Here is a 23,695-nt window from a genome sequence, read left to right as displayed (position 1 = left end):
TGCTGGGTTGCTGAAACTGGCCGATGTTTTCTTTATTGCCTATAGGGACTTTAGGAGCTTTTCTTGTAAAGTCTTATAGCCAAGGTGCCAGATAAAGTTAATGGCAGGCATAGTCTAGGGGTGTGCTCTATTTCTTGGTTATTTAGATAAAATTTTAAACTTGTGTTGGAGATTTTTTGCTTAATTCTGCTGGTAATGTGTAATCCATGGATTTGATTGATAGAAATTGAAAAAATCTCATTATTCAATAGATGCAATATTTCTGTATCTAGAGAATGCGTATTTCTATATTTCTAAGGCCAGCAGTGGAGTGAGGGGGTTGAGGAGATAGTGTCTGCCCCCATTAATCCATGTCAATCTGTTGGGGGATATTAGCCCTTCTCCCTCATCCTTCCAGTCTAATTTCCTTACTCTTTGGCCCTGAGGAGCCAGGGTTCAGTTGGTGGGTGGTAGGCGGTGCCATCAACAATTTTTGCACAGGGTACTGTGGCCCAAAGAGAAGGAGGCCTGGCAGGGGCACAGCAGACACACCATCCTTCTGTGGCCCGAATAGCTCACAGGGTAATGTAACCAAAAATATTTGTTACAAAAATCCAATCCTTAGAAGGGAACATTGCTTGGAAGATTTTGTTCATCATTGCAATTACATTAAGCCAGTGCACAAACCTAAGAACATGCCATACTGGGTCAGACCAAGGTCCATCAAGCTCAGCATCCTGTTTCCAACAGTGGCCAATCCAGGCCATAAGAACCTGGCAAGTACCCAAAAACTAAGTCTATTCCATGTTGCCATTGCTAGTAATAGCGGTGGTTATTATCTAAGTCAACTTAATTAATAATCCTTTTTTAAACACAGCTATACTAACTGCACTAACTACATCTTCTGGCAACAAATTCCAGAGTTTAATTGTGCGTTGAGGGAAGAAGAATTTTCTCCGATTAGTTTTAAATGTGCCCCATGCTAACTTCATGGAGTGCCCCCTAGTCTTTCTACTATCCGAAAGTAAATAACAGATTCACATCTACCCATTCTAGACCTCTCATGATTTTAAACACCTCTATCATATCCCCCCTCAGTCGTCTCTTCTCCAAGCTGAAAAGTCCTAACCTCTTTAGTCTTTACTCATAGGGGAGCTGTTCCATTTCCTTTATCATTTTGGTCGCCCTTCTCTGTACCTTCTCCATCGCAATTATATCTTTTTTGAGATGCGGCGACCAGAATTGTACACAGTATTCAAGGTGCGGTCTCACCTTGGAGCGATACAGAGGCATTATGACATTTTCCATTTTATTCACCATTCCCTTTCTAATAATTCCCAACATTGTTTGCTTTTTTGACTGCCGCAGCACACTGAACCGATGATTTCAATGTGTTATCCACTATGACGCCTAGATCACTTTCTTGGGTAGTAGCACCTATTATGGAACCTAACATTGTGTAACTATAGCATGGGTTATTTTTCCCTATATGCATCACCTTGCACTTATCCACATTAAATTTCATCTGCCATTTTGATGCCCAATTTTCCAGCCTCACAAGGTCTTCCTGCAATTTATCACAATCTGCTTGTGATTTAACTACTCTGAACAATTTTGTATCATCTGCAAATTTGATTACCTCACTTGTATTTCTTTCCAGATCATTTATAAATATATTGAAAAATAAGGGTCCCAATACAGTTCTCTGAGGCACTCCACTGCCCACACCCTTCCACTGAAAAAATCCACGAAAGGACATCGCCACAGATCCCATGACTTTTTTTATTTTTCCTAGAAGCCTCTCATGAGGAACTTTGTCAAACGCCTTCTGAAAATCCAAGTATACTACATCTACAGGTTCACCTTGATCCACATGTTTATTAACTCCTTCAAAAAAGTGAAGTAGATTTGTGAGGCAAGACTTGCCTTGGGTAATGCCATGCCGACTTTGTTCCATTAAACCATGTCTTTCTATATGTTCTGTGATTTTGATGTTTAGAATACATTCCACTATTTTTCCTGGCACTGAAGTCAGACTAACTGGTCTGTAGTGTCCCGGATCGCCCCTGGAGCCCTTTTTAAATATGGGGGTTCATTAGCTATCCTCCAGTCTTCAGGTACAATGGATGATTTTAATGACAGGTTACAAATTTTTACTAATAGGTCTGAAATTTCATTTTTTAGTTCCTTCAGAATTCTGCGGTGTATACCATCCGGTCCAGGTGATTTACTACTCTTAAGTTTGTCCGTCAGGTCTACCACATCTTCTAGGTTCACGGTGATTTGGTTCAGTCCATCTGAATCATTACTCATGAAAACCTTCTCCAGTACGGGTACCTCCCTAACATCCTCTTCAGTAAACACTGAAGAAAAGAAATCATTTAATCTTTCCGCGATGGCCTTATGTTCTCTAAGTGCCCCTTTAACCCCTCGATCATCTAACGTCCAAGTGACTCACAGGCTTTCTGCTTCGGATATATTTTAAAAAGTTTTTACTGAGTTTTTGCCTCTACGGGCTGGATTTCAGTGCCCAGTTTTAATGTACATGTACATTTTTTTTATGCCTATTGTTGTAATCTTATGATATGCTAATGTATTGTGATTAAAAATGTGCAGATACTGAGTTAAAATATGTGGTCACACTGGAAACTTTATCTCTTACCAGACAAAGTTTACAGTGTTAATACCCATGTCCCTTCAGACAGGAAGAGGACAGCCAAGGCTGGGGGTCCTTCAATGTTTCTACATTACCTGATTTCCTGCAGCAAGAATGAGCTTGCCTGTGAGAACTGCTGCTGTTCCCCGTATCCCATCAGGCGGGAGGACGACAGCCAAGGCCTGGGGATCCTATGATGATTCTTCATTTCTTGGTGTCCTGCAACACACCAAAGCCGCGTACCCTTTAGGGAGAATTTTGGCTAGAGAAATGGGTAAGCAAAGAAAAGGGAAGATCTTACCTTCCCCAGCTGTCCAGGTTTTGGTGAGAGGGCCAATAGAAAGCCATCTGATCCGCCTTGTTGGAAAATCTGAAGTTACATCTAAGGATTCTTCAGGTGAGATCTTTCTGAGCTTTTTAGCTCTTTCCCCTCCACCTTGCCCTACTTCCTTATCCAATGGCCAAGGTCCCACTGCACTGAGATCTGTGCATTCATTAAAAACATCTTTGTTAGTGTTTGAGCTATCATCTGAATAACTGTTACATGGATTGTGATATGATTCAGCCTTCCACTATTGCCCCGGCTTTATTGGATCCCCCTTCAGAAGTGTGGTGTGGAGATTAGTTCTATACCAGTAGAGGAGGAGTGCTTAACATTTATGCCTATTCCTGCTCCTATAAGGGTGCCTTTAGGAAAAATTGGTAAAGCGGACAATGAAGTGGTGATTGAATCAGTTGAAATCACTTTAAAAGACATATGGAGTGTAGTCACTAGAACAGAAGCTAATTTGAGTAAATCAGTCACTCAATTATGTTTTTTGAGAAGGAGCAGCTTCTAAATTAAGAGTTGAATAGAGTATCAAATATTGAGAAACAAAACACCATATTTTCTGAATCCATATTTAATATTTAGGCATCAACTGCTAATATGAAAGATTGTCTGTATATCCACTCTAGAATTGAATCCTTTGAAAATACAGTAAGGGCAAAAAATCTTTGTATAATGAACTTTCCAAAGACTAGGCTGATGTCTCCCTTGAAATTGTTTAAGAAATAATGTTAAAGTTTGCAAATTGTACAGGATAAAGAAATCCCTTTATCTAGATGTTTTTATATTCCTGAAGCAAAGAAACATGTCTCTGAGGAAGGGGGTTTAGATGTAATTATATCCTTTAATAGTACTAATGTGTCAGCTGTTTTATGACTCCCAAGGTACAATTAGAACTAGAGGCACATTAATTGTCACCTTTGTGGCTGAATTACATAGAGAACTTGTATTATGGCAATATTTCAGATTTAAAATGGAGAAATTTTATGGTGCAGTGATTAAAATTCTTCTATTTATTTATTTAATTCTTTTTTATGCCAACGTTCATGACAAGTCATATCACATCGGTTTACATCTAACATGGGTGAAATACACCGAACAGCTAAGCACATTGACTTTATTTTCCTACGTGTAAATGTGTTCAGTTCTGGAGACCGTATCTCCAAAGAGACAGAGACAAGATGGAAGTGGTCCAGAGAAGGGTGACCAGAAAAGTGGAGGGTCTTCATCGAATGACTTATGAGGAGAGATTGAAGAATCTAAATATATACACCCTGGAAGAAAGGAGGAGCAGGGGTGATATGATTCAAACTTTCAGATACTTGAAAGGTTTTAACAATCCAAAGACAACGACAAACCTTTTCCATCGGAAAAAAATCAGCAGAACCAGGGGTCACGAGTTGAAGCTCCAAGGAGGAAGACTCAGAACCAATGTCAGGAAGTATTTCTTCACGGAGAGGGTAGTGGATGCCTGGAATGCCCTTCCAGAGGAAGTGGTGAAGACCAGAACTGTGAAGGACTTCAAAGGGGCGTGGGATAAACACTGTGGATCCATCAAGTCTAGAGGACGTGAATGAAGAGTGGGTGGCTCACGGGAATGACGGCTACTGCCTGGAGATTATACCCTTATTCAATAAACATACACACGGTTAATGCGACTCCAACATTGCTCTAAGCTTCAACGGCAAGAGGAAGTGTGGAAAAAAAGGATTTGCATTTACAAAAAGCAGGGAGTAGCTTGCTTGTTACGGCGGTTACTACCCCAAACTAAATAAGCCAGATACTTTACTTTCAATGCATATGCAGCATAGCTCTCTGCTTCAACGGCAGGGGAGAAAGTCTGATACTTCACGCATATCCAACATAGCTCTCTGCTTCAACGGCAGGGGAGAGAGTCTGATACTTAACTTTCAACACACAGCCAGCATAGCTCTCTGCTTCAACGGCAGGGGGAACGTAGAAAGGTGGATCTGTATACAAACAATAACCAACAAGGACTGAGTTACATAGTCTGGGTAAACAAAGGCATGGGTGTAGCTTGCTTATTGCGGCGGTTACTGCCCCTATCAGGCCAATACAGTAAAGTGCGGCCGCGGTTACCCTGCTTCTAACCCGCTCTCTACTCACAATTTGTCCGCATTAGTCCAACTTGCGATTCACTATCCTTTTTAACCCATCCTTATCGCCTCTTTAAATCAACAGGTAACCTTTTCCGCCCGCGGCATGTATATGAGATGTAAACGATCGGATTAGCTATTCCCTCCCATACAGTAACGCGCGCCCCGATTATCGCTTTTTAAACCTGCAGTTTTGCCGCGCGTTTACCCTGCTAATTTACCCCCTACCCCTACCCCTGCGTTAAATGTGGAGCGTCAGGCAAGCCGAGACGAAATTTCACGGGCCACGGACAGCTCCGGAGCAGCCCCAGCCAGCCTCGCTTCACTGCCTGACCCCCTAACTCCCCGGGACAAGACCGAAGTGAATCGGGCAAACTTTCCGCCAGCCCCCGCTCACCTGCCCTCCCCCCGGGGACAGCCGGCGGTGACAGCGGGCGCTCCGCATGGCTCCCTATTCTCTAAAAGGTAATGTGCACGCCTTGACCTCGGACGTCGCACGCCGTGACCTCTGACGTCCAGCCAGGTGCTCGGGTCACGGCGTGCGACGTCCGAGGTCATGGGGAGCCATGGGGAGCGCCTGCTCTCGTCGCCGGCTGTCCCCGGGAGGAGGGGAGAGAGGACTGGGGCTGCTCTGGAGCTGTCAGCGCGGGAGATGGACGCAGCCAGGGCAGGTGAGCAGGGGCTGGCGGAAATTTTGCCCGATTCACTTCGGTCTTGTCCCAGGGAGTTAGGGGTCAGGCAGTGAAGCGGGGCTGGCTGGGGCTGCTCCGGAGCTGTCAGCGCGGGAGATGGACGCGGCCAGGGCAGGTGAGTGGGGGCTGGTGGAAAGATTGGGGGGAGTTAAGGGGGTCAGTTAGGGATCAGTCAGCCCTTCTCCTGTATCCACTTCCTGGTACCTGTCATTTCAAATGTCATTTGAAATGACAGGTACCAGCGCACCCAGGATACTGTATAGGTGCTGTAAAATGGATTGCACTTCATGGACGCACGTTGGACGCGGCTTGCATTTGCATGCCATTTAAATACAGTATCGAGCGGTATGTGATCCAGAGTGTGCGTGTGGCAAACGAGGGTGCGCCCGGCACTAACGCACCTCTTTCTACCGCACCTTACTGTATCGGCCCGTATGGTAGATATTCACTTGGATGCAGTTCCAACACTGCTCCCTACATTAATTGTGCGGTGGAAGGGAAATAGAACCAAAAGGTTACTAGGAGCCAAGAGTAACAGAAGAATGAGAGAAATAATAAAAAAAAAAAAAAAAGAAAAAAGTGCATGGCTTGCTGGGCAGACTGCATGGCCGTTTGGTCTTCTTCTGCCGCCATCATTTCTATGTTTCTATGTAACCATATAGGCTCCTATATTGTGCACTTGGAGGGTATAGAGTAAATGTTATATTTTGCCTTGTAAATTCCTTGCTCAATACCTTTGACCTGTATGGTTAAATGCAATGTTTTGCTTTAAAAAAAAAAACAATAAAGAATAAATTGGGGGAAAAAAAAGTTCACAGTATTAACCCCCCCCCCAAAAAAAAGGTGAATTCAGCCAACACACCTCTCTGCTTTGGGGTGTAATCTTTAATGCTCTCATTAGCATGGAATTTCTATGCAAGGGCGCTAAATTGACCTCACATTTTTAAAGCACATTTTGTGAGTGTAAAACTCCTTGCTGCATCATCAGTAAGGGTTATGCTTGCAAAATGTGCATTCTGCTGGTAAAACTGCATTTTGCTGAATGCACACCTCTCTGCATCGGCCTGAGTGTGAGTGAGCCCCAAGCTTTAGTGATTCGCTCTCCGTACTTGCAAATTTTCAAAAACATGAGCATCCACATTTCTTCCCAAAATAGTATCTCATTTCCACTCAAACAGTCCATTTTGCCAGTATTCTTTCTAAAGTCTCACACTATGAAAGATGGAACAAACACTTCATTTCTTGGATTACAGAAGAGTCTACTTTTTTATGTAGCCTTTATGTAGCCCTCAATCTGTTCTGGTCCTGAACATAGGGGCACATGGGGAGGGCCACAGACCACCCAAGGCCCCATCACTTCCTAGGGTTCCCACACAGGGGGAAAAGCAGAGTCTTTTTAAGGTCCTTAGGGTTTTGTTTACATGGGGGCTCTTTCTGCTCCAATACAGTTGCATCAAAAAAATCGTGCTGCACTTCTAGGCTGCTGTTCAAAGCAAAAACCTTTATTGTAATTGATGGCAGGTGTAATGGTCATTAGATGGTTCCCTTGCTCTTTGCAATGAACACACACACGCAATATGAATAAGATATGTGTATTATAGTATTCAAGTAAAATGCAGAAATACACAAAGATATAAATGAAAAGATAGGCTAACAAAACTATTTACAGAGTTTTAAATCTGTAACTTCCCTGGATTGGTCCCCTGCAATTCAGCTGTGACAGCCTATATTGGTATTCTCTGGGAACACAGTGCTGGGGTAAGAGATCAGTGAGGCTTCAAGTTCCATCTGTTCCAGCATGTTGATTTTTCAGCCTTGCTTATATATGTTTTCCTTCCCTTTTTTTATTTTTTATTTTTAAAACTAAGAGCTCTCTCCCCCTTTCACCCACAAATCAATCATACTGTTTAGAACAGCTATATTTTCTTTCCCATTCATTCCAGGCCTATGTAGGGTACACATGTTGTGCCAGGTCTCTGCTAATGCAGCAGATATTAATCTCACTACTTCTCTTCCCTGTATATACCCTTTATCCTATCCCTGACCCCTAGTATATTTACGCAAATTATACAGTGATACAGTTCTCCTTGGGAGACTTCCAGAGCCAAACACCATACATCGAGATTTCTTCATATTTGCTCTCCCTTATCCTAATTAAAGCAGGGTAAACAAAATCCAAAAATTTCTGGCGCACCACAACACAGTGCACCAGTTCTGCATCTCATTTACAAAAGTGTTCAACAGATTAAACACAGTCTCTTCAGTACTGCTTTCCATACTCCTTCTCCCAACTCAGATCATCTGTTTTGATCATACATAGTAATGTCAGAAAAATTCTGTCTGGCAAGTTTCTTATGGTAGTAACTGCTACGCCATGCTAGTTACCCCCAAGCATTTTAAGGGTAGTAATATGTACAATCAAAACCACATAAATGCCAAATCGATAATAAAATTACTGCTAGCAGCATTTTTATGGGTAAACAGCCTTCTTGGTAATTCAGACAATGCTGCTTGAACATGCTTTGCTTTTGGACTTGGCCATAGAACTGTCCCATGTTTTTCTTTAATGTCTGCTTATTAATATCCCAGACTGTAAAAGTTGGGGCACAGTGTTGGTGGTCATTTGAATCTAATTCCTCTTTTTCTCTCTGCCATTGAAGCGAAGAGCGATGTTGCAGTTGTCAAAAGCATCAAGGCTAATTGGTTATGGGTAATAATGCCAATGGCTTCTGTTATGGGTATTAACTGCCACTCTGTGCAGGTTATCCCCATGCACCCTTTTCTTCATTTCCATCTTCTAGTCTTTAGGGATCCACAGTGTTTATCTCATGCCCTTTTGAATTAATTTACTGTTTTTGTCCTCAGCACCTCTTATGGAAGGGCATTCCAGGCATCCACCACCCTCTCCATGAAGAAATATTTCCTGATGGTTCTGAATTGTCCTTCCTGGAGTTTCATATTGTGACCCCTACTGGTACAGTTTCCTTTCCAATGGAAAAGGTTTGAAGTTTATGCATCATTAAAACCTTTCAGGTATCTGAAGATCTGTATCATATCTCCCCTGCATCTTCTCTCTTCCAAGGTATACATATTTAGATCCTTCAGTTTCATTATAAGTCTTCCAATACAAACCCCATATCATTTTGGTCACCCTTCTCTGGATCACCTCCTGTCTTTATCCTTTTTGAGATAATAGGCTCCAGAACCGAACACAGTACTCAAGGTGAGACCTCACCAAGGATCTGTACAAGGGCATATCTTCCTTTTTCTTACTGGTTATTCTTCTCTCTATGCAGTCCAGCATTCTTCTGGCTTTAGCTGTCACCTTGTCACTTTGCTTCGCTGCCTTTAGATTTCCAGAAACTATTACCCCAAGGTCCGTCTCCCAATCCATGCATATTAGTTGTTCACCCCCCCCCCCCCCCCCCTTCCCCTTCACATACAGCTCTTTGGGAATACTGCAACCCAGATGTATGACTCTGCACTTCTTGGCATTGAATTCCAGCTGCCAAATATGCAACCATTCCTCAAGGTTTCTTAAATCACTTTTCTTTCTGTCTGCTCCTTCAAGTTTGTCTACTCTGTTGCAGATCTTAATATCATCTACAAGTAGACAAACTTTACCTTCTATCTCTTCCATGATGTTGCTCACAAAGATATTGAACAGAACTGGTCCCAAAACTGATCCTTGTGGTACTCCATTTAACACTATTATCTCTTTAGATTTTCTATTTACCATTACATGCAGTCTTCTGTCAATCAACCAGGTTGCTCTCCACTCGATCACATTGGTGCTCACTCCCAAGTTTCTCATTTTATTTGTGAGCCTCCCAATCAGGACTTTATTTATTTATTTAAATTTCTTATATACCGGCATTCGCGATGGGAGTCGCATCATGCCGGTTTACAAATAACAAGGTGTGACAAAAGAATAAATACTTAATAACTTAAAACATTAACATGTGATAGAAGAATAAGGTAGCAGTTACAATAAAACAGGGATAAAATGCAACTTGAAATGTAGAGAAGGCAAAAGAGAGATTAACGATGAGATAACAAAAGAATAACCAAGGTAAATAAAACCTGCAAAATTAAAAAAGAAAGAACATTATTGAAAGAACATTATTATTATATCAAAAGCTTTGCTAAAATTCAAGTAAATCACATCAAGCACTCTTCCTTGATCTAATTCTCTAGTCACCCAATAAAAAAATCATTCAAATTTGTCTGACTGGACCTTCCCTGGTGAATCTGTGTTGCTTTGTGTCCAGCAAACCTCTGGATTGTCGATAGCCAGCAAATCGCTGAGCTACCTTAGTATCCTGGAATGTACTTCATCCAACCCCCTGGCCTCATCCATTTTGTTTTCCTAGTTCATCCTATACATTCTCTTCTATAAATGGAATTGTTTACCCCACTCCCATCTATGGTCTTGTCAACTAGCAGCGGTGCATCACAGGGTGGTCTTTAGTGAACAGTGAACTGAAGTATTTGTTTAATAATTCTGCCATTTCTTTGTTTCTTTCTGCACATTGCTCCTTGTCACCTTTCATTTTCTCTTTACCGCTTTGGGCCATCATTTTTTGATATATCTGAAAAATGTTTTTTACCTTGCTTTACCTCTTTGGCAATCCTTGCTTCCACTTCACTTTTTGCTTTCCTGATTTATTTCTTTGACTCCCTCAGTTTCACCAGGTATTCTTCCCTGTGTTCCTCTTTTTGGGATCCTTTATACTGTTCTCTCTCTCTCCTTGCTTAACAAGTTATAGCTAGGATGTCCATATCCCAGTCATGAAAATCAGTGAATCCTTATACCCTGGGCCCTCTCCTCAGTACCTGGTTGGTATCTGAAAGCCTTTCCTTATGGGCTCTTTTTCTTGTTCTCTTTCTCTTTAGTCTCTGGATGATTGTAGTTGAATCAGATTTTGACTCGAGTAGACTTATCACAGGCAGGTTGCGTCTCCTCTGGCACTTCCCAGTACACTTGTCACCTTTATTTCAGCCACCTCCTTTGAGAACCAAATGTTTCTTTTTCCTCTTACTTTTGTTTACTTTTCTAACATATAGATTTGTTGCTGTTGTAATGGCGCCTTTTAATTTGGCCCACTGTTGTTCCACTTCACCCATTTTCTCCCATTCTTTAAGTTCTTCCTTCAGATACATCCTCATTTTGACAGTCTTTATTTTTTAAATTCAAAACTTGAGTCTGTGTACTTTTTGTATTCTACTTGTATTATCAAACCATACCATCTGATCACTGGTGCTCAGGTAGGCACCTACCCGGATATTGGAGATGTCCCCATTTGTGAGCACTAGGTCGAGTATTTCACCCTTCCTTGTGGGTTCCATTACAATTTGAGCAGATTGCCTTGAATGAAGATTGATATAGTACACTATCACACCTACAGTATACTGACATAGCACTATTGGCAGGGTCTGAGACCTCTGACATTGCTGCTGGTAAAATGATCTGTTGAGGCCACAAATACCAACCAGGGTCAACCACTGCTAGTAAGGGGCAGATTTTGGGGACCCTGGCGTCTGTTTGCGTTACACTGTGAACCGATGTGATATCCTTGATGAATGTCGGTATATAAAAATTTTAAATAAATAAATAAATAAAGAACAGAGACATTTGAAAATCATCTCCATTTGTTTCACATGGTATGCCAACCCAGGGTTTGCCAACAAACTTTACTTGACTCTCAAATTACAAATCACATTGCTGCAGGACATCCCTTCCAGGATAAGGGCACATCATATATGAGAAACTTCAGCTCATGTCTGTTCAGATTGAGTAATGGATATCTGCAAAGCAGCAACTTGGTCTTTCATTCATACTTTTACAAAGCACTATTTAGAGGAGAAATCTCATAGAAGCAGTATTTAAAAAAAACAAACAAAAAAACCACCATTTTAAATAATGCTCATCTGTCCCTTGAACTTCCATTTTCGGGTTGGAGTCACTCTGTAACTAAAGGAAAAAGAATTTCATTGTAACCTTAAGTTTGGGAGTCCTTACTTATATGGCTGGATTTGTTCACAGAGAAAACAGTTGTTTATCTGTAACAGATGTTCTCCATGGGCAGTAGGATGAACTAGTCATATGATAGCACCCTCCTCCCCTTAGAGAATTTTTAGCTAGATATTGGCCTATGAGGGCTTGTGCGGCGCCGACAGTGTGACAACTCCTGTGCATGCTCAAAGACTTGTCATCTTTCAGGTTTCTGAGAGAGCATTCTTCAAGTTGGTATGATGTCAGCCACTTGTGTGGCTGGTTTGTCCTACTGTCCATGGAGAATACCTGCTATGGGTTAACAGCTTAGCCCAATTTGCCAAATAGCACCTTTACTATACCCAGCTAGGCTTCCTCCTCTCGCCTAATCAGCTGATCTCCCATTTTGGTCAAAAAGTCAAGATCAGAGGATGCCTCGACTTTTTACACAATGGGATCACTATATATCAATAGTTGCGCACACCAAATTGCTGAGGGCTAGGGTTCTTCGTCTTTCGTTATCCAGATATGTGAGGGCACTCCTACCTGGCCTGACTCTCTTCTTTGCTCAGTTCTGTTACCTTTTTGTAGATGCAACAATTTTCTCATGGTGCATGTAGCCGGGGGTAGAGAGACAATTCAGTGCAATTATGGCCTTGTTTAGTGTAGTCTAACGTAGAACATAGTATTTCTCAATGTAGCAGTCTCTGTCAGCAAATATCCCCTCTTTGGCAGGAGCAGTCTTTGGCATAGAATGAGAGCTGATTTCTTTTTTTTTTTTTTTACACTTTGAGTTTTATAAATTGATACAAAACAAGAAAAAACATCCTCAAAATAATATACCATTAGATATTATTAAAGTAGTACATATGCACAAGCCCACATTATCCAGGGGAACAAATTAAGGCATAAGCGAGAGGAAAAATAATGGTCCTACCGGGACGACCCATATGCCACCTTCACCTTGAATATTTATTTATTTATTATTTTTATATGCCAACATTTGATCTCAATTGAGATATCACACTGGTTTACATTCATGTACTGTAGGTATTCCTCTATCCCCAGAGGGCTTACAATCTAAGTTTTTTTGTACCTGAGGCAATGGATGGTAAAGTGACTTGCCCAAGGTCACAAGGAGCAACAGCAAGTCCTGCAATCCAGCAGGACTTGAACCCTGGTCTCCTGGTTCATAGTCCACTGCTCTAACCACTAGGCTATTCCTCCTCCCCCTAGGTCTTATCAACTAAAAAACCTTCCAGATGTGCAGAATCCAAGAAAATTAACTTTCCTAGCATGTAGCCAGATGGACTCAGGACCAATGGGTTATGTACTCCCCTGCTAGCAGACGAGATGGAGTCAGGTTTCAAAGCTGTCACCCTAGATATATACCCTTCAATGACCTCAGCCATTCAGTATCTCTGTCTCCTAGCAGATGTGGATGTGCTATCCCTACACCAGCATTGGTGTTTAGTGAGATTGCAGAACTCGTTAGGAGAGAAAAAATATACCTTTAAATTGGAGAAAGCTCAAGCCCTGTGATGATACCTAAAGGTCCCACCCCCAGTTGAGAATTCCTGAGGCAATTTCCAAGATCCCTCAGAGGTGTGCCTAGGTCCAGTTGCTGGTTCCTGTCATGGACTTTGCTGCTGAAGCAGCTGAAAGACGACAGGTGCAGGAAGCCGAGCGTGGCGGTGATGGCCAAAGCCCGCTCCTCCCGCGGCCAGAGACAGTCTCTGTACTCAGCTGGTAAGCACTGAGCGCAAGTAAGTAAAAGAAGGACTCCTCTGATTCAGAGATGTGGAAGGACTTCTGTAAGTCTTTCCTCCGGTCTCCTTGCTCAGCGTGCTGTACCGACAATATTCCGGATCCTGTTGGGGCAAGGGAAGGGGGTTTCCAAGCAGGTTGAGTGGCCCAGGCCCTGCTTCAGGCTCTGTTGGCACTCCACGTGGCAGGCTGTGGCGGTGCCATCTTGCGTGCGATTTCGTGTAGCGCCTGTGCGAAGGGAGGCATAGGGGACTCTCCAGAAGCCTCTGCATGTCTGCATACCATGGGCCTCTGGACTATCCTCTGTGGTGTTCGATCTTGTGAATGACCTTGCCCAGCAGAGGCCATGGAGGGAAGGCGTACAGTAAGTCTTCCTCTGGCCAGGTCTAGACAAGGGCATCGATCCCTTGGGAGCACTGATCTCTTCTGTGACAGAAGAATCGCGAGACCTTCACATTGTGAGATGCGGCCAGCAGGTCGATGGATGGGAGGCACTAGCAATCTACCAGGAGCTGGAAGGCTCTGGTCGACAACACCCATTCTCCTCGATCCAGACTCTCCCTGTTGAGAAAGTCTGCTCTGATGTTGTCTTTTACTGTGATGTGGGAGGCCAAGATCCCCTGTAGATTTAACTCCACCCATTCCATAAGGGGATCTATTTCCAGAGACACTTGGTGGCTTTTGGTTCCTCCCTGGCAGTTGATGTAGGCTCTCATTGTTGGGTTGTCTAAAATCACGCGGACTGCCTGGTCCTGGAAATAGCAAGAGGCTTTCCATAGAGACACCAGGATGGGATGATTCTTTGGTTCCATCATAGGGTCCATGCTGGGAACTTCCAGAATTTTCAGGGTCTGGGAAACCAGGGCCAGCATAAGATAGGCAATGCAAACATAGTGGTCTAAGGGCTCACTCCCCTCTGATGTGACAGATTGTGAAGGCCATGAGCTCTGCCGACTCGGCGGCGCTTCAGCTTTTGAAAGGTTTGGCCTTGCAAGTCAGCAGCTCACTGCTTCAGTGTAAACCCTATCTCAGCACATGGACTCCCATCGCAGAGGCCAGCTGTTCAGCCTCCAGTTCCGGCTCTTCCAGTTCTGCAACTTCCCTCAGGGACACCAGCTATACAACAGGAGTCACAAGGCCTGTAAGGGATTCTTGAATCAATGCCAGATAGTTTTTGAATTATAAGCTGCCTTTTCCCTTCAGAGACACCAGCTATTTGCCTTGTGCCTCCCCTCATCTACAACAGGAGTCACAAGGCCTGTAGGGGATTCTTGAATCAATGCCAGATAGTTTTTGAATTACAAGCTGCCTTTTCCCTTCAGACCATTCTAAAGTGTCCTCACTGGACAGACCTTGGCTTGGACTTTCCTGCTATGGGATCCCAACAACTCATCGCTTAACAACCTGATTTCTTGGCACATTTCCGAAGAGTTTTTGAGGAGCCAGGCCAATCCTCCTCCGCTGCGGCTCGCAAACAGTGGGTCAGTATATTATTCAGTTGTGGACCCTGGTGGCGGAACTTTGCTGGAATGATGAAAGACTGACTGTGGGATTTTGGCAAGTCTTAGCCTCACAAATCAAGGGTGAACTTTGGTCAAGAGATTCCCATATTTCTGGAAGTGTTGATTATCATCTGCACCTAAATTGACATATGCTTTCAGGAGAGGTCTTTGGAGCAAGGCCAAACTTACATGGCACTGTTGTTGGTACCTAGGTTCCAGCATTTGCTAGTGGCGCCAACCAAAGAGGTTAATCCTTGGGCTTCCCAGGGGGAGAGCACATGCAAATGGGCTATTACCGTCTTGACAGAGGACAAGAGACGTCAGTGACGACTTCAGTACCTGTGCCTCTATTGTGCCACTTGCTCCTTGAGACTGGGACATTCCAGTGCCTAGGGCTGGCTGGGGAAGGCAGCTCTAGGTCCTTCAACTAACACTCCCTTTTTGCAGATAATCCTGCTGTTCTACCTCTAGACTGATACTCAGAATATTCTAACCAAAGCCTTCCTTGACTCCAATGTGGGCAATTTCATTAAGGAAACTCTTGTCCACTGTCATGACATTCCTGTGGACCTACTGCCTTGTCTGCTTCCAATCTCCTTCATTTATGGAGAGCTGCTACCCAGGAGTATTATGGCTGTGATCCAACCCATGACCCTCAGGATGGGCCTCCTTATACCATGATTGATCTCATTTTACATCTTCAGGTGCTCTGTCAACCCCCTAGTCCTGGATTTACCCTGGCTCCAGAGACATGGCCCTATCATGGACTGGTCTAGATGGGGCATCCAGTTGTGGAGCCCACACTACCTACAGTATTGCCTTGATCCAGTTGTCCTTTCTACTGTCATCGCAGTCTCAGATCTTGCAATACTACCTGGACTCCCTTGAGCCTATGCTTCCTTCCCCAGCATATTCAGCAAAATATAACCTGAGATCCTTCCTCCCCTAATCTTCTATATGACTGCTCTATTGACCTCCAGCCAGAGAAGGTGTATTGCCTTGTGGTAGAGTGTACCCTATGTTAGTGCCGGGGATCCAGGTAATGATTGAATACATTTAAGAAAACTGCAAGGTTTTATCTGTCCCTCCATGTCATCTTCAGGAGCAGGCTTTTACTTCCTTGCCAAGAAGGATGGATCTCCGAGGTCCTGCATTATCTCATCCTAAATTCTATCACTGTTAAGAACAAATATCCATTACCCCTTATTTCTGAACTCTTTGATCATCTCCAGAGTGCCAAGATTCAAACTAAACTGGATATTTGAGTTTCCAATAATCTCATCAGAATCAGACAAGGAAATTAATGGAAGACTGTGTTTAATACAAGAAGTGGGCATTTTGAATATCTTGTTTTGCCCTTTAGCTTAGCCAATGCTCCTGCCATATTATAAAACTTTTTAGACACATCCTGCAGAGATGTGTTCTAATATACTTGGACAATATTCTGATCTTTTCACATTGTCTCGCATAACATTGTTCCCAAGTAAGAACTGTCCTCCAATAACTCCATGAAAACAGAATATATGCAAAGCTGGAGAAATGCTCCTTTGAGCAGTCTGAAATATCCTTTTTGGGTTACGTTATCTCTGCTCAAGGTCTGAAGATGGATCCTGTCAAACTATTGGCCATCAGAGAATGGCCCCATCATTGGAATTCAAGGCCTTACAACACTTCTTAGAATTCTCGAACTATTACCACCAATTCATTATTCTTCACTCACAGCACCTCAGAGACGTCTTACATGCAGAAGTCACATAAGTGATTATTTCCAATTTTAGTCACTTGTCTACTGTTTTCTCCAAGAGGTCACAACTGTAGGTCCTGACTTTTGTAGGAGTTAATGGAACAGAAGTTGACAGGATAATCCACATATTTCTATAACAAAAAATTGCTAAACTCCAAGAAAAGGTAGCACAGGCAATTTTTCTGTGGCAGTGAGTATGGCGTCTATTTTTCCATTTCTTTATTGATCTTGTTATATTACAGTTTACAGATGTTATGATCAGATGCACTGCACAATTCTACTATTTTGGACTGATTTTACCTCTAATCTGACAAAAGACTCCTCCTAGCCCTTCTTATTTCTTGGACTTATGTTTAAACCTGTTAAAAATGTAATCTCTCTCTTTGAAGAATTGAGTGCTGAATTAAATGCAGAAATAAAAGCTTCTCTAAAGTTAGTTCAAATCACACATGAACTCTCAGGTTATCTTTTTTCATATAGAAAATGAAATTTTAGGGGGATGATGATGAATTTTCCCTAGAGAAGACTGTTTCCTCTAGTCTAGTTCATGGGAAGACCAAAAGGAAAGGAGGTCTTGAAAGTGTTAGAAACCAGGGACACACCAGATTTTCATCCGAAATCCTTAATTGTTTTTTTGTTGGTTTTTTTTAGGAAAAATTAGAACATTACAGCAGATAAAGACTATCTACATCTCCTGCTTAGTATTATAGTCCCTTTCTCTCAAAGATTGTTTGTACTTGCCCTATATGTACTTAAATTTTGATACTGTCCTTGTCTCCACCACCTCCACAAGTAGGCTTGTGGAGGTGGTGATCAACCGCCCAACAAACACCACACTCAACTGCTCAACAACCACCACTCCCAACAGATCAACAACCATCACACCCAAATGTCAAACAACCCAACACTTCACTACCAGTGCTCAACACTTTTGAACTCACATCCTCTTTAGAAATAGAGAATATTCTCAAAAAGATAAAACCATCCTCCCATCCATCAGACCATATTCCATCCAACAAATTGAGTCTGATCACCAACACCATAGCCAAACCTTTAGCAGACATCATTAACTGCTCCTTCACCCAAGGACATGTCCCGAACCAACTCAAGTTAGCCATGCTCAAGCCGATCCTCAAAAAACCTAACTTACCTACCACAGACCCAGCTAACTTTAGACCCATAGCAAACCTCCCTTTCATTGCCAAAGTCATGGAGAAAGTTGTAAACAAACAACTTACTGAATACCTTAACGAAAACAATATCCTCGCCTCAAACCAGTTTGGCTTTCGTAAGACTATGAACACCGAATCATTATTAACATCATTATCCGACACTATTATTTTCAACCTAGAAAAGGGCCAACCTTGCCTCCTCGCTCTCTTGGATCTCTCATCAGCGTTTGATACCGTAAACCACTCATGCCTCCTGCAACGCCTAATAGACATCGGCATTACAGGAGTAGCTTTTAACTGGTTCAAATCGTTTTTGGAGAACAGATCATACAAGGTCAAGATAAATAACAAAGAGTCCCATACCATCGAATCCAAGAGGGGGGTACCACAAAGATCATCCCTCTCCCCGACTCTTTTCAACATTTATCTGCTCCCGCTCTGTCAACTTCTCACCAACCTTAAGCTAAGACATTACCTATACGCGGATGATATTCAAATCCTCATCCCTATAGAAGATTCCCTACACAAAGCTATATCATACTGGAATAAATGTCTGTCAGCTATCAACAATCAGCATCAACTTGGTTCTAAACAAAAACAAAACTGAAATCCTCATTATAGCACCGGAAAACTATACCCCCTCCTCACATTCTAACACTAATCAACATCCGGACACTGCAGGGCTCTCCACCACGCAACAAGTTAGAGACCTGGGAGTCATCATAGACAGCAGACTCAATCTCAACAAATTCGTCAACAACACAACAAAAGAATGTTTCTTTAAACTTCAAACATTAAAGAAACTCAAACCACTCCTCCTATACAGAGACTTCCGCATGGTTCTACAAGCCATCATTCTCACTAAGCTGGATTACTGTAATTCTCTCCTCCTAGGCCTACCAGCACGCACCATCAAACCACTTCAGATGGTCCTGAACGCCTCTGCAAGAATTCTATCAAATGCCAAAAAAAGAGATCATATCACCCCAATCCTCCACCATCTCCACTGGCTTCCGATTAAATTCAGGATCCAGTTCAAGTCTTTAATGATGATACATAAGGCCTTACACAACATCGCACCTCTCAACCTAACATTTCAAATTCAACTACACACATCCGTGAAACCAACCAGAAGCGCCTATCAGAACAGACTAATCACACAACCGGCGAAATCCGTTCTGAGGAAACGTGCATTATCCACAGCCGGCCCTTCACTTTGGAACTCGCTCCCTCCAGACCTTCGTCTGGAACCATGCCACCCTACATTTAAAAAGAAACTTAAGACTTGGCTGTTCAAACAAGCTTTCCCCTAGAGCCAAGAACACGAAGAAAAGTAACCTACTTCGATTAATTTGTACAATGTTAAAACTTGTTTACTTAATTTTCAATGTTCAATGTAAAAACTCCTGTTTTATTCTTATTCTGTTCTATGTAAACCGCTAAATGTAGCGACAGTTATTGTTCCTTGTGAACCGGGGTGATATGTATATTATACAGGAACCTCCGGTATATAAATCATTTAAATAAATAAATAAATAAATAAATAAATAGGCTCTTCCAATTAATTATTCTTTCAGTAAAGAAATATTTCCTTAGATTATTCTTGAGTTCTATATGTTTTCACCCTCATCCCCATAACCTATTATAGAGCCTCCTTTCTTTTGAAAGAGGCTTTCTAATAAGAATATGTAGACTTTCCAAAAGTTACAGCTTTTCCTTTTCCATCTCTTTGGTAGTTGCTCAGTGGATGACATTAATACATAAGCTTTCATGCCAGTGTCTGGTCAATCAATCATGCATGACCCCACAAAAAAAGAACTAAAATGACTAAAGAAAGCCTTGTGACATTTATTTATTTATTTAACAATTTTAATATACCGACATTCGTAGAGCACATCACGCCGGTTTACAATTAACTAAAAGAGAGGAAAAATTACATTGAACGAGGAGGGGGGAGGGGGGAGCAGGCAAGAAAAGGGGGAGAAGAGCGGGCAGGGGGCGAGTAAAGACTAAGAAGAGATATAGGAAAGAAGGTAAGAAAAGAGAGTGGAGAGTAACCATAAAAACCATAATAACTTAATGCAATATCACATTGTGGGGAAGGAATACATATACTGAGACTGGGTTAGCCGTGCACAAATATACTGGGTTCTGGGGGGGCTGGGGGAGACACTGTCTAGGTTTGATTAGCATCCGGGTAGGCTTGCTTGAAAAGCCATGTCTTGATACCTTTTTTGAATTTGTAAAGGAAGGTTCAAGACGGAGATCAGTGGGTAGGGAGTTCCAGAGGGTAGGGCTGGCAATGGAGAAGGCTCTTTCTCCAGTGAGGGAAAGGTGTGCAGTTTTAAGGGATGGGATGGGATGTGAAGGGTACCTGCTAGGGAAGTTCTGGTTGGACGGTTAGAGGAACGGAAACGAGGCATTTCCTCGAGCCAGGCTGGACTATTATTGTAAAGCATGTTGTGTAGGATGGTACGTGTTTTGTATTGAATGCGGAAGGGGATGGGTAGCCAGTGTAGATCCTTTAGTATGGGGGTGACATGGTCCCTTTTACGGGTGCTGGATATGATTCTTGCCGTGGCGTTCTGCAGGATTTGAAGGAATTAATGGTGGAACACGGGAGGCCTAGGAAGAGGGAGTTGCAGTAGTCCAGTTTCGATAAAATGGTCGTCTGCAGAACTAAGCGGAAATCCTGGGTGTGGAGGAGTGGCTTAAGTTTTTTAAGGATGTGGAGTTTGTAGAAGCCTCCTTTTAGTAGGGACTTAATGTGAGGTTTGAAGTTTAGGAGTTGATCTAGTAAGACGCCTAGGTCTCTTACAGAATGCAGGGGGGTATGGGCTAAGGTAGAGTTGTGAGAGGTGGACTGTGATGTATGTGCTTGTTGATTAGAGATGATGAGGATTTCAGTTTTTGATGCATTTAGTGCTAGGTGGAGGTTGGATAGTAGGGAATTGATAGATACAAGACAAGATTCCCAAAATTGCAGGGATTCTTGGAGGGTTTTTTGAATGGGGATAAGGATATAACTTAATGGGGTTTTTTGAATGGGGATAAAAAACTTAATGGGGTTTTTTGAATGGGGATAAGGATATCACTTAAAGCAGCCATTTATTTGGCATATGCTCTGATTAAATAGAAAATAGAAATTGTTTAACCTTGAAAGATCCTAATTAAATCTTTCTGCTTGTTGGCAGCTGACCTGAGTGAAGCACCATATTATACTATAGGACCTTTTTGAGCAGTATAACATCTCCTTCCTAATTCCCATAGACCTATGGTTGAAACACTGGCAAAATACTTCTCTCTCCCCCCCCCCCCCCCCCCCCCCCCCCCCCCCCCCCCCCCCCCCCCCCGTTGACCATTTAAGAGTGCTTTAGGCCTGAACTCAGTCATGTAAATGATATTTATTATTTTTTATTTAAATACTTTTGGTATACCGATACTCAAGACTAGTGTCTTATCGTACCGGTTTACAATGAAACAAGGGGTAACCGATTAACTATGAAGATAAAGTTACAATGAACAGGGGGTTTACATATATAAACCATAGATATAAAACCATTTCCGCCATGTGTTGCCAAAACAAAGGAAGAGTGAAAGAATTTTATCTGGGTCGACAAAAAGAAGATTAAGAGCATAAGATATGCCATACTGGGTCAAGCCCAGTATCCTGTCTCTAACAGCGGCCAATCCAAGTCACAAGAACCTGGCAAGAACCCAAGCATTAAATAGATACCATGCTACTAATGCTGGCAACGAGCAGTGGCTATTCCCTATTTCTTAATAACAGTTTATGGACTTCTTCTCCAGGAATGTATCCAAACCTTCTTTTCTAAACCCGTCTACACTAATTGCCTTAACCACGTCCTCTGGCAATAAATTCCAGAGCTTAATTGTTTGTTGAGTGAAAAAGAATTATCTCAGATTCGTTTTAAATGTGCTGCTTGCTAACTTCATGGAGTTCCCTCTAGTCCTTGTATTATCCGAAAGAGTAAATAACTGTTTTACGATTACCCATTCAAGTCCTTTCATGATTTTGTAAATCTCTATCATATGCCCCCTCAGCTGTCTCTTTTCCAAGCTGAACATCCTTATTTTCATTTCCTAATTGAAAATTCCAACTAAAGCCCTATCTTCAACTTCCAAAGTATACTTTTTGCTTCCTTTGGGAAAAAGTGGATAGTGAGGAGGGGTGTTCTGAGCTCTCCCAAGTTTCTTTGGACAGTCTAAACTATTCAGCGGTACTGGAGAAAACATGAGCAACTTGTGACCAAGGCAGTCTTCTTGATTGTGAATTTTATTTTAGAACCTGACAAGGATTGGATTCTGAAATTGTACTCCTGTAATATGTAGGTTTTGTTTTTAACTATGTTAATTTGTTTTTTCCATGAGATATCTCACACTACATATAAGATAAAAGGAAGGTTTTTCTTAAAGCCAAGAGATTTACAGATTGGAGCTTGTTTACATAGCAAGGAACTCGCATTATTTTTTTGCTTAATCAACTTGTGATTTTTTTTTTTCTGAGAACAGCCAATATGGAAATTGGCTTTTATAAGCTCCTTCCATTCTTAAAATGTATTTTGCATGTTGAATTGAATGTCTCTTGATATCTAGTCTTTAACCTGAATTTTTTTTTTTACTTTTTTTTAAATCTTACACCTTTTGGACTTTATCCCCACTATTGGCTGTGATAGCTATATGTCATTTCCAGTTGGGTTGTTATATCATCGCATACCATATATACTATTTGTATTCAATAAAATATTTCTTGATGTATTTAAAAATAGTTAAGTTTAAATTAGTAGACTTTTTAGATGGGACTGTTTGCATTGAACACCAATCTATTAGTCTGTAACAGGGGTAGTCAACTCCAACTCTTAAGAGCCGTAAGCTGGTCGGTTTTTCAGATATCCACAGTGAATATGTATGAGATGCATTTGTTTGCGAGGGAGGTAGTGCATGCAGATACATGTTATGAATACTCTGTGCTGGTATCTTGCCACCCTCAAAGACCAAGCTATAAGATGCCACCAGCTGCTGTGGTATATTTGCTGCTACATGCTAACATAATTAGCCCAGTGGAAATTAGTGTGACAAGGCAAATTTTATCATGAAAATACTGTATTCTTAATATATTAGGGATTTTGCATGGAGGTTAGATCTTTAATTGTCCTAGAGTTCATTAAAAGTTCAGACTGTTGTCTTTGAGTATATTCAAAGGTAAAATAGGCCTTTCTTTAATTTTCTCCATAATGCCATTTTAATTCTTACGTCAACTTTTGTCCAAGAGTAAGGCCTTTATTTCTACCAGGGAACTTGAAAATTGAAAACTAGCTTCTCTTAGGGGATGAATGGATCTAAATATTTTTTATTGGTTGAGAAGAATGAATGATCGATGCTATATTGAGCTTATTCAAACCTGCATCTTGTTCTGCAAAACAGCAAATATCCAAACCTTGATTGTTACTTTTGGAAGAAGAATTTACAGGCTCTAGTAATACAGAATCTTCCTGTATATTTGTTTGGGGACTGCTTATTAGCTTGATTAGACTGATGGTCAGAAGAGCCACCTATAGTGTAGGAATCGGTAGCAATTTCTTTTTGACAATAGCTCAGAATCCAAGCTCTTCAAAGACAATTCTGTGCTATTGATGTGAAGGTATAATAATCCTTACACTAGGATTTGTTCTGGTAGGAAAGTCGCCAGCTCTCATCCGGTATAAATACAGACCATTTGTAA

At 41.9% G+C, this 23,695-nt stretch overlaps 1 protein-coding gene across 1 annotated transcript in view; it reads left to right on the top strand.

Moving 5' to 3' along the window:
• Window positions 1-23,695, top strand: part of CREBBP (CREB binding protein) — a 918,877-nt gene that overhangs the window by 428,157 nt on the left and 467,025 nt on the right. The gene's annotated exons all lie outside the window — the stretch shown is intronic.

The sequence above is a fragment of the Rhinatrema bivittatum genome, chromosome 14 (assembly GCF_901001135.1).
Source record: "Rhinatrema bivittatum chromosome 14, aRhiBiv1.1, whole genome shotgun sequence".
NCBI lineage: Eukaryota > Metazoa > Chordata > Amphibia > Gymnophiona > Rhinatrematidae > Rhinatrema > Rhinatrema bivittatum.
This window is presented reverse-complemented; position numbering and strand designations above follow the sequence as displayed.